Here is a 16,381-nt window from a genome sequence, read left to right on the forward strand (position 1 = left end):
TTAGACTGAGAGCCATTGAGCAGTCACCACAGGCAAGCCTCTCTGCAAGCAGAGCTGGGAGGCTGGGGCACTGCTGGGCCTGCTCTGGAGAGCTGGGACAGCAGCCAAGGCACACAGAAAAGGACAAGTCAGGTAACTCCTTACAGCAGCACTTTTCTGCTCACTCCCGTTCTGCCTGCAAAGAGCACACGAACCCAAGGCAGCAGTGAGGCACGGCTGGGTGTGTGGGAGGCCAGGCAGGGAGAGGGAATGGGCACAAGGAGCAGCCCCACAGAAGGAAGGGCTGAGTCACCTGGATTGGGGTCAGGGGGAAAGAGTGCAGGATGGGGCTGGGAAAGGCTTGGAACACGAATGGCCAGCCCTACTGCAGCCCAAGGACAAGGGGGACAGCAAGGAGTTGCAGGGGAGAACAGTGCCCAAGGAACACGGGGTCCCATCCACCTGGGCAGGCCTGGCCCTGCAGCAGCAGCATGTTCTGAGTTTCATCTGCAGAATGTTTGGTTGGTTATTTTCAATTAAAAATAAGGGAGCTGTACTCACTCTGTGCCCCTCAGACTGCTTTTCTGCACAGCACACGGAGCTGATTTAGAGGGCCAGAGAAACCGGGTTTGGAAACTCCAGCGTTCTGGGGTTTGGCAGTGTGACAGTTCCTGAGCAGAGGGATGCATGTAATGCCCTTTCCCTTGCTGCTCTCCTCAGCTCAGGCATCTGCAAGCACTTCTCCTCGATCAGCTGGAGTGACACATGGAAGAAGTTAGATTTTAAGTAGAGCTGACTCTGTTCAGGCACAAGATTGTTGGTAGCCTGGATCAGAAGGGCCAGTTCTCTCTCTGTCCCCTGTGGAGGAATATTCAACAGATAAACTCTAATAGGTAATAAAAACCACATGGGATTCACCAGCTTGGACAGTCCCTTACCCATCATCAACAACCTAATGCTACTCTGCTACTTCATCCTCTGCTATTACAGTTATGCTGAGTAACTGAAGAGAATAAATTGCTGTTGAAATACCTGTGCAAAAAAAGAACACATACCCAAAGACTGGATGCATTTTGCTACTAATAATGTATTTATCAACCTGATTTTGCACGGCTCTGATTTCTGATTATGCACAATCCAAGTGCCTAAACATATAACAGCAATTAACAACTTGCACACAGCACAAAGGAAAGGTGCTCCCAAGGGCTTCGTGCCTGTCTCTGCTCTCTCTTTGAAGTGCTGAAGAAGTTGCAAGTGGTGCTTGCTAAGAAAATAGGCAAACAGGGACTAGAACTTATCCACACTGTGATCAGCATTGCACCACCCTGACCTCTCCCTGTTTAGAGGAAAGGTTCATTATTCTCCCTAGGGAGCTGTCCAGGCCAGGCCATGCTGCCCAGAGCAGGGCTGGGCAGTGAGGCAGGGGACAGGCTCTGAAATGCTAAAATCAAGGTTAAACCAGAGACTGAGTCCTGAACTGGACAGCTGGTGGCACACAGGCCTGACCATGCTGACTGCAGCAGAATCTCCTCTCTCTCCAGGTAACTGCTCTGCTGTATTCAAAGCTGCTTTTCCATTCCCCATCATCTCACTCTTTCCCAGGACAATCCTCTCCTGTCACACAGGCAGGACCCACCATGCCAAAGCAGGGAGCACAAAAAGCATCACTCTGAGCCCCAGCAGAGCAGTGACTCTCAGAGCTGCCCTGACTGCACAGACCCAGCCATCTGCTGTGATATCTGCATGCACTGAAGGCTCTCTGCTCTGCCAAGGAGCTCCAGACCTGCCAAGGATTCCTGTGGCAAAGCCTTGGCAAGGCACAGAATATTCCCATTCATTTTCCTCTCTCCATAAATTGGCCAAAGCCCCCTCCTGCAGCTCAGGCTCAGCAAAGCTCCTGGGCACAGGGATTATTTCTTCCCAGGATCCTACACACCCATAACCCTCAGTGCTCTTTCCACTTACAAGGTTTAAAACCCCAAAAGCAAGCAAGGATGAGAACCCAGCAGCAGCACACGATTGGGAATGCAGCCTTAGGCTCATGCCCATCTTTGTGTGCCCCTGTGCCAGTCCCACTGGAAATTTATAGAGTTTGCTCAGAAATGGAGTGCAGTCAGGCTTGAGTTGTTGAGGACGCAGAGGTACTTGTGCCTCATGGCACAGTCTTATCCCTTCCTTCTTTCCCTCAGTAATTTATACAGTTATGCCCCAAAATACATGTTTTGGCATGAGAGCAAGAGCAGATATCAAAACACTATTTAATAAAAGATTTTAAATGGTACTGCTGGCTGTCTACAGCTAATTCCCTGCCTGCATTTAAAATTTAACCTGAAGCAGAATAATTATAGGTCTCTTTTTAATGGTTTTGTGGAGAATTAAAGATATAGGTCAGCACCATGAAACTATGCAGGATGCCCCCTCAATCAGAAAGAGGAATTTAGACTCCATATCATCACCCCTGTGCTAGAAACTGCTGCAGCAAAGAGGAGGATGGCAAACTCACCACAGAGCAGCTGGGCAAGGGAGGGGGACATGCAGACTCCTAAGGAGCTTCTCAGCATTTCAAAGCAGGGTTCTGCTGCAGCAGAGGAGGTAATAAAGCAAGGTGGGTGTTTCACATTCCCTGCTGGGTGAATTTTCTCACCATGAGAGTGTGAAGAATCTCCAGCAGCAGCAGTGTTAAACACAAGTTTTCCTTAAACACAAGTGTTCCAGGCTCACATACCATTACCCCTGGTGAAATACACCATGGACCTGGGCAGCAACTGAAAGCTTCCTTCCCAAGTGCCCTGGCCATCCTCAGGACACCCAGAGACTGTGCTGAGGGCATTTGCACAGCACAGACAAGCCCTGACACACTGGGCTTGAGGCTTGCTTATCTCCCTGGTGTCAGCTGCAGGACCCTCCCTGCTGGGCACTGAGTGCACTTTGCCAGCAAAAGGAGCACCTGGGAAGGAGCTCAGAGGCACTTTTTAAAGGCATTTCCTTGATACCTTTTAAAGAAATTCAAGAGCTTCTTGCCCTCCAGAGGAACCCGAGAAGGGGACGTGCATGGGTACCAGGGCATAACAAGCATTTATTTTTAAATACATTGCAGGTTTTGTCTGTGTTTGGAGGAGGAGGCATGCCTAGCAGACAGCAGAACAAGAACCACACTGGGGAAAGGGAATAATGTTCAAATTAGGTGGGAGGAGAGGGAGAGGAGGAAAAATAATTGATTTTCTGAAGTCTGAAGGTGCTTGGCCCAGAAACTACAAGCCTGAGAACAAAAAAACACTAATTATATTTTTAAATGCATATTTCAAAGTATTTGTCAGTTCAACTCACCCAACATATTTATATTAAACTGCTTTTCTTTTCTTGGAGACTTGGACTTTAAAATGTTAATTGGTGACTAAAGAATACCCTTAAGAAAACAGATTTGCTGGCATTTCTGGCTGGGTATGTTCAGATTATAGCTTTTAAAGGCTAGGGTCTTGGGGTGTTCTGTCTTTTTTCCTGTAAAAAGAAAGTAAAAAATAGCTTACAGTTTCATTACTGAAACTGCATTTCCTCTGAATACCTTCCCACCCCCATTATAAAGAAAAAGAGCAAGGTTTGAAAGTTTGAGAGTTGGGCTTTTCAGTGACCAAGGCTGGAAGGATTTCACAGGCTTCCAAGTTCAAACTGCAGTGTTGCCCAAATACCATACTGACTGACATAAGGTGCAGATTTTGGCTTTCAGAGGAGTGGCTGCACTCCTGGTCCCTGTGCTGCAGGAAGCCACATTATTCCTTGCGTTAAGGAGTGCCCCAAGAAATGCGGGTTTATGGAATAATCTCACCTGAAAAGCAGAAAGGACAGGTCTGACACACAAGGCTCTGTTGTGAGCTGCCCTTGGAGCTGCCCAGGTGAGGTGCAGGAGCAACAGGGCAGGCAAAGATCTGCAGCAGAGGCTGCTTCACCAGCCACAGCCTGGACAACTTCTATCTACAACTTTAATTTCCAGTTTGTTATGAGCTCGGCTAAATGGCAGTTAGATTCATGCCCACTGCAGCTCCTAATGCATTTTTGCAAGTGTAATTTACTTATTTTTCAGCTGACCTACTTCAAGTCAGGCCTGGTATTAAAGAAATCATTCAGAAGGCACTGCAAGCTATATGCTAAATGCTGTGATAATGGGCAATGCAGGCAGCCCAGGCAGGTGCAGAGGAGAGCCCTTCATTGCCAAAAACCTTTTGGAGCTTTCAGTTAGCTGCTCATCACACAGCTGTAAGGCACAGCAAGGCCAAGCCAACCAAACACCATGATGTGGACATGCAGCAGGTCTCTCACATCTCTCCATCCCTATCCCAGCTCTCCCATAGCTCCTTTCAGCTTAGCCTAAGCAACAGGCCAGCCCCCATGTTACAGGTTCCCTTCCCTTTTACAGCCTTGCCTGTTGGTCACAGCTGAACACTTACCTGTGAGTGCCCCTGAAAAGCGGGAAAGGGAAGCTTAGAATGACAGCATTCTGCTCTAATTCCGGATGGAGCTGCAGCCAAGCTGGCATGCAGGCAGCAGGTCTGGCTGGTGGCCCTGTGCTGGCCAGCTGCTCCCTCCCTGCTCTTCAGCCACGGCTGCCTCCTGCCTCCCAACCTGCCCTTTCCAGGTGCCTCTAGAAGCTGCACAACTGAAATCAATCACCTTGGGATTTATTGATTATTTTCCCAAGCTAGATGTTTCCCTGAGGCTGAGCGTTTTCAAGATGTTAAGGGAAACGTTTATGTCAAGAATAGGAAGGAAAAGGAAAAATCCTCATTTTGACCCAGTGAAAACCTGGCAGAAATTTATCCAGATGTGGAGCAATGCTTTGACATGATGGGAGGGTGGTGTCAGCAGCCTCCAGTGTCCCTGTATCTGCTGCAGTTGGAGCATGTCCTGTGCCCCTGCAGCGAGAGCAACTACCCCGTGAAACAGGGGAGAGACAGGAGTGAGGAGAAGTCAGGGATGCAGAGATGAGCAGTAAAGCAGCACATCAGAGCTGGGATGAGGGGTTTGAGAGGAGTCATCAGCACTGCAAATCTCCCCAAAGCCAGAGCCAGTTTTGGAAGTGGCAGTCTCACAGCACACAGCCCACCCTGCAGGAGAGCCCTGGGAGCCTTCTGCTGCCTGTGATTGCAGTCCTTGGAAGGATGGTGGGAAGAAACAAGATACACAGAGCACAGGAACTGCATTTCTGGCTGTGGGGTTGAGCTGTGCTGAGCAACACCCTGGGAAGGGAAGGAAGGGAAGTGGAGCTGGGAGGCTCAGTGGAGCCTGGAGCTGGAGGAGAGCCTGCTGGACCCTGCTGTGGAGACTCAGCCCAGGCTCCTCAGAGGCACAGGCTCCCTCTGGCTCCTGTCCGGCCTGGCAGCTGCAGCAGAGCTGGGCTGGGCTGGGGGAGCAGTGCTCAGTCCCTGCTGCAGTTTCCATCTTTCATCTTTCCCAGCTCTGCCTGGCATTGCCAGCAGCAGGGACCAACCAGGAGCTCTGGGGCAGGGAGGCAGCTCTGTGCAGCCTGAAGGATGCTCCAAATCTGCAGGCAGGCAGCCCAGCAGTGAGCAGAGGGAGGGACCAGCCCTCTGCCATGGCTGTGCTCTCCTGCAAGCACAGCAAGGCCCTGCTGCCTGTGCCAGGCTTCACCATGAAGGTGATGGCAGCTCATGCTGATACCCTCCTGCACTTTGTCCGTGCCCCTCAACCTTTATGGCATTTACAGGAGAACAAAACTGCCAGTGGCATCCGAGGTCACAGCCTGCACGAGGTCCTAGGGCTGCCTCTGATGCCCAAGTGTGCCCACAGTACTTCAGTGCTTTTATGCTGAGTGTGGAAATAATTCCAGTAACAGACAGCCCCACACAGACTCACTGTGAGCACAGTCTGCTGCTACCTGCAAAACACCTCCCTGAGCAGGATTGAATTCAGGGGATACCCCAGTGTAAACCTGGGAATCACTGGCCCTGAAGCATCAGGACAATTAGGGTCACATCAGCATCACAGCCCTGCTGGATGGCAGCTTGCCAGTTTCTCATTTCCCGACTGCTGCTCTCAGGACTGGAGGGAGCTGTGGTGCTGGACTGTGTCCCACACAGAGAAGGAAGGGGAAGGCATGGCACAGCACAGCCCCCAGCACAAGCACTGCAGCAGGGAGAGAACTGCAGGCTGGGAGCCCTGGGACACACCAATGGACACTGCAAAGAGCTGCTGGCCAGCTGCAAGGGCACGGGGACATCCCCTCCCTGCTGAGCTCTCCCAGCCAAAGCCACCAGCTGCCATTTGAACATTGGAAACCCTGTGCTTGCCAGTGATTCCCACCATCAGCTGCTGAGGGAGTGCAGGAGCACCTTGGCTGAGACAGCTCCCTATGCCAGGCACAGCTCCTGCCGTGTGCTAGTGGAGAGGTTTAAAATTCTTTCAACTCCTATAAAAAGTATTTAAAAATCACAATATTCAGACTCACCTTAAAAAAAAAAAAATCTAAAAGGATTTTTGCAGCCCAGCATAAGTTAGGGCAATGAGTGCACTGCATCTTCACAGGCATGTATCAGCACTGTATTTCCAATAACTATTGTCCCAAAACCCTTTTAAAACGATAGGAGATTTGCAATAACACTGTGACCCTGCTAACTGCAGGAGGGTTCCTCCCAGCTTCCCTTCAGAGAGCTGAGAAAGAAATTATCCTTACAGAAAGATCATTACTGTGAGCTCACATAATCCCACTTTTAATCAAATGATAATTTAAGTGTAAGTTCCACTTCATGCATTTAGAAAAACATTGGTGTAATAAACACTCCTATTAAATCCTCATCCTCAAAAAAGATCATTCCCACAGTTGCCATTTAACAAGGCAGGAAAAAGAAACCAGTTCAGTTCAGAATTTACACAGCTATTTCATCTTTTCCTCTGGAAGAGATGAGTTTTATATAACATTAGACTCTCATATAGTAGTTACAGAGCCCAAAAGGGAAACTATAGCAGATAAAGCACACAGATATTTAAGCCTAGCTTTTTCCTTCTGCAAGATAAACCTACACCTGTTCTGTTAATAGCCTTCCTTGAGTAATGCACCAACAAACAACTGCTTTGAAACCATAACTCCTGTGAAGTTTTAGGGACCTGATTTGCTCCTTACTGACAAAAATGTGAAAATTGGAATATTGAGAGGAACATCAAGAGAGTTGAGATTCATTAGCATGAAGCTCACATCAAAAGCAAGGAGCACAGTGAGATAAAATGCCCTGGGAGGCCGAGCCATGGAAGGCACAGCTCACACAGGATGCGCTGGTGGCTGCAGAGGCCACTCCATCAGCAGGAGTGTCACAGCACAGAAGATGAGCTGGTTCCTTGACCCTGCTAGATTATGCACACTGGACTGGGGAGGGAGGGGGGAGCGCTGGGTCAGGAGTGAAATCAGAAATCATTCCAGCTCATCGTGTGCCAGATGACTGGAAACGCCTCCATAGCTGCTGCTGGCAGCAGGGCAGGGCACAGGCTGGGCAGGCAGGCATTCCCACCACAGGAATCCCTTTCACCTGTGGCTGCCCTGCTGCTCAACAGTAGGGATGGATCAGAATGATGCACCAGTGTCCTCTGCAGTGAGCTGGAGAAAGCCCTCTGTGCTATCCCACATTATCCCAGGAATCCAAAATTCCTGGCTCAATCAGGAGCCAGCAAAGGCTCTGGGGCCCAGCAGAGCAGGAGCTCCCCCTGAGCAGCAGGAGTCTGCCTGCACCCAGCTGGGCACCAGGGGGAGGAGGGCTCAATTCTCCTGTCATTTGGCATCTTCACATCAAAGTGTGTGAGGAAAAGGCACACGGGAAGGCTGGGCTGGCTCCTCCCTGCACAGCCATAGTGGAGTGCAGGGAAAGCTTCAAAGCTGTGTGCTGGAGGGACAAACACAAACAACCCATACAGTTTATACATATATATGATGTTGCTTTGACTTATAAAAATGCATAAGTGTTCAAACCCTTGTAACAGCCTGACAGACAGGCTCTCACTTCCCAGCCATCCCCAGCTTTGTGCTGAGGGATGCAGGGATTGCCATACTGAACTGGATGTTCCAGTTCATCTCAACAACAGCCCAATATAGATTTCAAGGCATTTGCTTATTTTAATTCATATGCAAGTCCATCCCTCTATGGAAATTCTTCCTTTTGGAGATGCTTATCTGGTGGCTGGGTGTTTAGTCTGAAAAGGAGTGGGTCCCAGAGGGGCTGTTCCCAAATGTCTGGGATGCAGGGGCTCCCAGCAGCCCACCCACCCAAGTGCTGAGAGCAGGCTGGGTAGCAGCCACAGGGGCTGCTGGAAAGCCATTTGGTGATGTCCCACCCCTCTTCCCAGCCCCACACCGTGCTGGCACTCTGTTTGTCAGCAACCCTGGGCAGCACAGCTGCAGGAGGTGCTGGCAGAGGTGGAGCCCCAGCCCTGGCAGAGCAGTCCATGGATCACCCACAGCAGGAGCTCACTCAGGCCCTGGGAACCCTGCCAGCAGCCCCAGGAGCTCTGCTCACCCCGGGCATCTGTGACAGCAGCTGAGTGCTCCTTATCAGCGCTGGGAGATAGGGCGGGATGAGAGCAGAATAACAAAAGCCCTGAGACGTGATTTATGGAGGAAAAAATAAACTTAGTATTAGTTTCCAATGGCATTTAAGTTTGAGAGGCCAGCCAAAACTTTTTTTTTTTTTACAAAATAATCTACTTGACTGAAGTACTCTTTCCTACAGGGATTTCTGTGTGTTGTGCTTAGGCAGTGCTATAACAATAAACAGGCATCCTTGCCTTAAGGGACTGCAGATACTGCCAAAGCAGGCAACATTTTAAACCTACAATAACCTTTCTCTAATTGCAGAAGTCAAGCCAGACAGCCCAAACAGGCACAGAGCTGGGAGAGCACTTCAAGAAAGTGACACAGCATGGGCTTTCACCCAGGCACTGCTGCCAACTGGCTTAGGGAGAAACTTTACATCACCCTAAAGCCCAGAAACTGCCTTCGAAAAACTAACTGGCTCCTCAAATGCCCATGCAGTGAATGGTCTGTGAACTGAAGCCAATGTGTCATTCCCAGCCTTCCCAACAAATGGTGGGGACCAAGGGGAACATGGAGATGCAGCTCTGACACAGAGACAAATGTTTCTGCACCGAGGCCCAGGGAATGCTTGGGGGGAACCAGGGAAGGGGTACCAGCACACATGCTGAGAGCTGGTACCATTATGCCAGGAAGGGAAAAGGTAAATTACTCTTTCTAATCAGTCCTCCCCTGAGAGCTGAGGTTAGCAGGGAACTGGGGCGTGCTGGGGAAGCTGCTCAGCTTTGCTCCTTAGCTGCTTTTCACTGATAAAGATCCATGGTAGCTCACTGAGCACAGCCCTGTTGTGGGGTTAATAATGGTTCCAGTACAGCCACTGAAGTATTTTAACTGGGTTGGAGAGGGATCAAAAGTCTCTAAGGAGGGTGATCCAACCAGTGGCACTGAATGCATTGAATGCTTTGCCAGAGCCCAGGACAAGGCCCTGTGGCTGGGAGGAGACCTGGGCTCCCTTCAGCTCCCCAGCAGCTCTGGGCTGAGACCAGGCACTAAATCCAAGCCTTCCTTCCCAAAGCCTTCATGGGGCTGTGAACCAAGGCCCTTTTCCCTAGCTCACACACTAGAGGGGCTCAGGCAGTTAACTGCAAACCTAGTCAGTTTTTACAGTTATTGTTTATGAGCTAACAGGATTCAATGTGAAATCCTACATTGTTGGGGTTTTTAAAATAAATTAAATTGAGAGCAGCCTCCCCCCAGCCTGGTCCACAACACTTTCCTCAGTGATGCTCAGTTGGAAGGATCTGGAACTCATCACCACACCATCTGCTCTCTCTGCCAGGTGATCAATCATCCTGAAAGTTTAAACACCCACAGTGCCTACTCTATTATAGTGCTCAAATCCACCTATTTTAAACAGTGAAAGGGAGGACATGCTGTCCCCTCATGGCACAGCAGCCAAGCCCCAGATTCCATGTCTGCCAAGCTATAAAATCCCAATATTTCCTACTTTTCACAGTCAGCATTAAGACAGGAAAGCTCCTTAGGATGGACAGGCAGAGCTGTGTGTGACACCAGCCTGTAACAGGGCTGCAGGAGCATCCCAACACAGCCCTGAGGAGGGATGAGCACTCCCCAAAGCCACCTTCCCTCTGCCCACAGGCACAGACTTTGCTGGGAGTAAAGAGCAGAACCAATGCCTCATCCTGCTCTGGTGATCAGCTCTGGAGCTGCACAGGGGGCTCCTTCTCCATAGGACACAGGTAAATTTGTAAACCAGGGAAACCAAACAGGCACTGATGGCTCCATTCCCCTCTGCTAGGAGCAGGTACAAGGCTGGCCCAGACCTACCAGCTTTATCCATCCCAAAGGAGCAGTGATCAATCTACAGAAAAAATTGTGTGGAAACTCATTTTCCTCGTGCTGTCTGCAGGAATTGCACAATGTGGGTGTTTTGGCCACATGCAATCAGTGCCTGAGCACAGGAGTGGCCCCAGTGTCACTGAGGGTGGCTTTGCCCTGCCCTGCCTGGCTCAGGGCACAGGCTGGGTGCTGCCAAGGGAGCAGCAGAGACCCCAGTTCTGGTCCCCCGGGGTGCCCTGTCCTGTGCAGCACTGTGTGCCTCAGAGGCATCACCGTGCTGTCAGGGTGGGGCTGCACAGAGCAGAGCCCAGCAGAGCTTGCCAGGAGAGCAGCAGCCAGCCCTGCAGTGCCGCTGGCTCCTCTGCCAACAGCAGCACAGGGCTCCTGTGCTCTGGGCTGGGGACACAGTGTGCAAGGCACCAGGGCAGGCCCTGCTGGGTGAAACTCCAGGGAAATGGCACACAGCATTTGCTGTCACATCTGCCTCTAGCAGATCTTTATACCCAGAATATTGACAGAGATCAATTGAATGCAGAGCTTCTTATAATGACCTCAGATGACACATGCTGTCACCCCTGGCTTAGAACAAATCCTGATCAAATAGTCTCTGTTTGTCCAGATTGGCAACAAACTGTTTGTTTTCTTAAGCAAGAACACCAGGTAGTGCACAAGTTATGATTCATTCTTCACCACAAAGATCTCCACCCCAGGTTTGTATAACAGACAGCCACTTACTGACCTTCTAAAACCTTTTCCTTAGCTCACCTGGAGACACCTCCAGCTTCGCTGTGCTGATCTTCATCTACCAAGAGAAACAGCTGGAGCAGCTGAGGGCTCTGCTCATCACTTCACAGCTCCAGCTCCTGAATGTGGCTCTCCCATGCTGGAAATGAGCTGTAGCTGTGCAGGCTGCAATTCCAGAGAACAGGTGGAGGTTCAAAAAAGCAGCCCTGAATTGTCTATATTGGCACTTGATAGGAAAGGAAGCAATTTATGGTACTGTTATGGAGTGCATGTGCAGAGTTTCCAGGCACACTTACAGACAGGCCTTCCCTAACTCCCTAACTGAGTTAGGGAAGGCACAAAATAAGGGATAAAGGGATATCACAAGGGATCCCTTGTGATAGGGATAAAATAAGAAAATGGAGTGGCCAGGGGAGGAAGTAGATTGAAGTTGAAATACATGAGGATTTTCTAGATGAGTATGTGATTTACTTAGGGAATTTAGGGGAAAATTAGGTATTGAAGTTTTGTACTAAAACATCCTGGCTTTTCAATGAAGATATCCAAAAGGCACCTGCACAGTGAACAATTGCCAAAGGGACACCAAGCCATACTATCACTTCAGAGAGGCCACAGTAGGCACCACAGGATCCATGATAACAGAATAAATCTGACTGATGCACTACAATTATGGATTGAAAGAGAAATATCCCTGACAAACTCTGCATCCAAGCCAGTTGTGCTGTGTGCTGACCACAGGGCAACCAAGGCATGAAATGCAGTGCACAGCCCAGACCTTTTGAGCCTCCATCCAGCTGAGGTTCTCTCAGTCCCACACATTAGACAGGACAGACCAGACCAGAGATGAATCCAAGCCTGGGTGTGAATCCTCTTGAGTCACTTCACCTGCCAGAGCACTGCTGGGGAGAAAAGGATTTCCAGAAACACTCACCTGAGTAATAGCTCACTGTCACTGGGAGCCAAAGGTGGCAATTGTCCCTGTGCCACTGACCAGCCAGCCCTGCTATTCTCAGTTAGAATGACAAGGACAGCCCACAAGACCTGCTGCCCCCGAGGACTTCACCCAGAAGTTCCCCATGGAACCTGTCTTGAAGACAGGTTTCATGAAGAAAAAGGCTTTTTTGAGCTAACAAAGCCACATGAGGATAAGCCAAGACTGATAATTAAAAACTTTGGCAAATGATCCAAAAATTAAAAATACAGTTAAAGTGTGTGCTTTGGGAAAGAACATGAAGGGCCAGTATTTAATTTTCCTTAAGTCAGCACACAAAATAACTGGCTAATGACTGAGACACAGTAGTGCCCACTGAGATTTCTCTGGGAAAGAGAGGAAGATAAATGTATTCAAGATATAAGTAGTGTGAGCTGAGGTGTTTTAATTCTCTCCTTCCCCATCCCCTGGTTTCACTCCAGTGTCACACACAATGCTGGGTTTTAGCAATGTCTACATCTGACACATTTTCAAAGCCCAGAAGTAAACAGCATTCACAACACAGTGCAAGCTGCTTGAAACAGCTTCCCAGCATTTATACAAAAAACCTCGGGCCTTTGAAAACATCCCAAAGCCCCCATGTCCCACAGAGACCCTCCCTCTGAGGGGGGAGCTCTGCCTCTGGCCCTGAGCACAGGGAAAGGCTGAGCTGCTGCAGCAGAGGTTGGTCACATCTGCCTGAACATCTGGTGGCCATCAGTGCTCGGGGCGGGCGGTGTATCCCGGCCTGGGCTGCTGCCATCTCTTACTAATGGACAACGCACAAACTCGTCATATGCTGGGCTGTTTGTTGGACCCTCCTCCTGTTTCCATGGGTTTCCTTTCCCAACAGCCATGCTGCAGGAGGAGCAGTAATCACATCCAGCAGACACCCCATGCGTACACGGCTCTGTCAGCACGGTGGCACTGCCACCCACCCTGCAGCGACAGCTCCACCTCGGGCTGGGAACCCTCTGCTGCTGAGCCTGGGCCAGTGCAGGCTGTTTGCAGCACTCTAAATCAGCTCCAAGTTCCAATCACAGTGAAATGCTTATAGAGTTTGCAATTATAAAAGAAATGTAGGCTGGAAATTGCATGTCCATCCCTGGCAGCAGAGACTCCCTCTCACCCTTGAAACCCAGGCATTTTTGCCAGAAATGCCTTCTCTGAGGCAGCCACACTGGAAAATCCTTGGCCAGAAATGTGTGAATTAGTCAGGGGCTCTGTGAGTAACAGGAAGGGAGGCTCACACCAGATGAGTGCCGCCTCGTCACTCGGGCTCCACGGAAAATGGGAATGGCATTATTCATCCTGCCACTCACTGCAGGAGCACGGTTCCCCTGCAAGGCTGGGGCTGGTGTGGCCTCAGGGACGTGTCTGGGCAGTGCCCAGCCTGGGGACAGCATGGACACTGCCATGGGCCAAATGGGGAACAGGAGCTGTCCTTATGCTGTGTCACAATGCCCGTGGGAACAGGAGATTTCTACTCCTGAGAGACAGAGAGGAGATAATTTAGTGCAGCTGCCTGGGGTGACAGCCCCAAAGCCAGCTGTTGTCAGTAAGACAGCAGCCCTGGGCATTGTCAACCTCATGGGCTCCAGCAGCTCAGCCTGTGCCAGCTCTGCTCCAGAGCAGCACAGGGCACTGGGCTCCTCAGCTGTGAGAGCCTGCAGAGCCCAGCAGAGCCCCATCACACCTCTGGGGGAGCGGCATGGTGCAGACCCCACTACAGAGCAGAAGAGCCAACCATGCCCAAACCCCTCAGAGAAACACCTGAGGCTGAGCTGTGTCTCTGAGGAGCTTTACTGTGCACATCAGGCTCCTTCACAGCCTTTGTGCTGAGCCTGAAGGGATTCAGAGCAGAAATACTTGAGCACACACTTTCCTGAATCAAGGTCCCAGCCCCAGATTGTTTCTCTGCATTCCAACAACCAGGTTAATAAATCAAAATAAGTTCTCAGAAGAGTCTTGTTAAAAGGATTAAAAACATCAGTGTTTTTGCCAGAAATAGTAGGCTCAGCTACAGGGTTTGACCCCTCTTCTGCTGAACACACAGAAAACATCTGCTTTGTCAAGCAAAACTATGGAGTAAGCTGGATCAAGGTGATTCTGACCATGTTTGTGGTTTCTGAAATCCTTTCTTGAGATGGATAACAAGCTAATTCATATCCAAGTGTTATAAAGTCATGATATGCATCAATTTATGGGGGAGCTTTATGCTTCTAGGTAACAAAGCAATCTACAAAATGTTTAAAAGAGCACAAGACAGAATAGAAGCATTTCCACAGCACAGTGTGAGGCTCTCCATTGTTTGTTAGATTTAATGCACAAATAGAACAAAAAAGGAAGTCATGCTGACAAACTAGCAAGTTTATGCCTGTTCAGCACTAGACACTAAAATTCCAGTATTCACCCATCCCAGAGCAATATCACCAGCAAGTCACTGCCCCATTAAATGCAGAAACATAGCAGAACTGTGGGGCATAGCACTGCCCCACTAAATTCATAAACATAGCAGAAGACCCAGCTCTTGCCAAGAGAACTCACACTGACAAAAGGACATTGGGGCTTGGCTGATTTAGGCACAAAGGTCACCAATGCCAAATTCCACTGAAACCAGGTACCTCCACCCAAGGTTCTCTTACCACTGCCTTTGCCCTAAATTGCCAAATATCCCATAAAATGTGATTTGGAGGTACTGACCTCAGTGGGCTAAGAGAAGCAGTATTTGTTTAGCTTCTCCCTGACCCGGATGAGGCTTTAGAAGGATGTCTGATGTCCCATTCCCCGGTGAGCTGCCTGCCTGGCCCATTGGGGCAGAGCCCGGGGCTCTCCATCAGCTCCTCTGCCCCAAAGGGAGAGCACAGCCTTCTGCAAGGATAAACTCAGAGATTGTCACCACTGAGACTGTGCCACTAAGATCTTATCACCCTGGGAAACACTCTCAGAAGAGATTTAAACAATCACGGGCACACCAAGCAGAGCAGAACATTGGGGCTAAAAGTGCACGGGTTGTTGGAGCAGCTCTGGCAATGCCCTGTGTGTGTCCCTGGGCACAGCCTGCAGGATGAACCTTGCTCCTGAGCCCCAGCAGTGGCCTGTGTGTCCCAGCAATGCCCTGTGTGTCACTGATCCTGCAGGATGAGCCCTGCTCAGCACGGCTGGCCAGCCAAGGGCGTGTGAGGAGGGAAAGGGTGGCTTCAGGCTATCACTGACAGCTCCTAATTTCAGTGATTATTTACACAGCCAGCCCTCTCCTGCACTCACCTTGCCTTTGGTACCGTGATGACAACAGCTAAGCCACTCTGAAATGGTATGAGGTACTCCCATGTTTTAACTGGAACACTCTCATAACTGTTTAGCTCTTGGCTTCTCTCACTCAGTCAGGAGCACTTCTTACAGCACTGGGCCACCTTCCAGGCATAACATCTACCAAAGGTACTGAGTATGTCCCAGTTTTTCTCAGAAAACAGCCCAGAGCAAAGTGACTGCAATACAGCAAGTGCAGGAGAGAACCAGCAGTGAGGAGTCCAATGCTAATTAAAACCAAACTGGGAAAAGAGCAAACCAAAACTGCTGAATCTCTGACCCCAGGAGAAAATTATTGTGAGCAACAAACAAAATCAGTTCCAGTCATGCTTTGCAGAACCAGCAGTACACAACTCACACAGCTCTGCAGGGCAGCACCATGTGAGCAGAGCCAGCCTCAGTGTTTCCAACACCCAGGGCTGCTGGACCTGCTTTCTGCCCCTGGCAGGAGCCTGGCAATGAGCACACACCGAGAGGGAACCCATGGGTGGCTGTGGGACTCACCTGAAGGATGAGGCAAACCTCTGCAGGTGTGTGACCTCTGAAAGGCAGCACCAGCCACATCTTGGCTGACTGACCCAACCCACAGGAAACCAGCACAGCAAAGAGCCCTCAGCATCTGAAATCCAAGGAATGCACAGTACACCAGTGGAACAGCCACTTCTTCATTAGGGGAAGGGTGGAAACTGCATGCTGTTAGAAGCTTCATTTCCAAGCACAACCAATGCTCCTGAAAGTAGGACCATCCTCTCCCCAACATCTTCCAGCAGCCTGTAGTAGTAAGCATGTCCAAAGACAGAGGGAAAAAAAGACAAGAGTAGTTCAATTAATGTAAACATGTAAGGAAATGGAAATAAAACCAGTCATTAATTATTTCTGTTCCCACTCTGCACATACCTCCAAGATACCCTGTTGTCTGTGGGTGCCCAGATTCACCAAGAAGAACCTTAACTTTAGCCTAGCTGGCCTCTCAACTCCTACTTCAGATGCAA

The 16,381-nt window shown here is 49.8% G+C and overlaps 1 long non-coding RNA gene across 3 annotated transcripts; it reads right to left on the minus strand.

Moving 5' to 3' along the window:
• Nucleotides 1-3,054: 3,054 nt before the first annotated feature.
• LOC135451792 (uncharacterized) lies at nt 3,055-16,177 on the minus strand. 3 transcript variants are annotated; one of them, XR_010441432.1, is made up of 3 exons: nt 15,894-16,177; nt 11,132-11,275; nt 3,055-3,477 (listed from the first exon to the last, which is right to left on the minus strand). It is a non-coding gene; the product is annotated as an uncharacterized LOC135451792 (long non-coding RNA). The 3 variants fall into 3 exon arrangements; XR_010441431.1 differs by having other exon boundaries at nt 11,106-11,275; XR_010441430.1 differs by lacking the exon at nt 3,055-3,477 and having other exon boundaries at nt 11,105-11,275.
• Nucleotides 16,178-16,381: the final 204 nt, after the last annotated feature.

Source organism: Zonotrichia leucophrys, chromosome 9, assembly GCF_028769735.1.
Source record: "Zonotrichia leucophrys gambelii isolate GWCS_2022_RI chromosome 9, RI_Zleu_2.0, whole genome shotgun sequence".
In the NCBI taxonomy this organism is placed as follows: Eukaryota; Metazoa; Chordata; class Aves; order Passeriformes; family Passerellidae; genus Zonotrichia; species Zonotrichia leucophrys.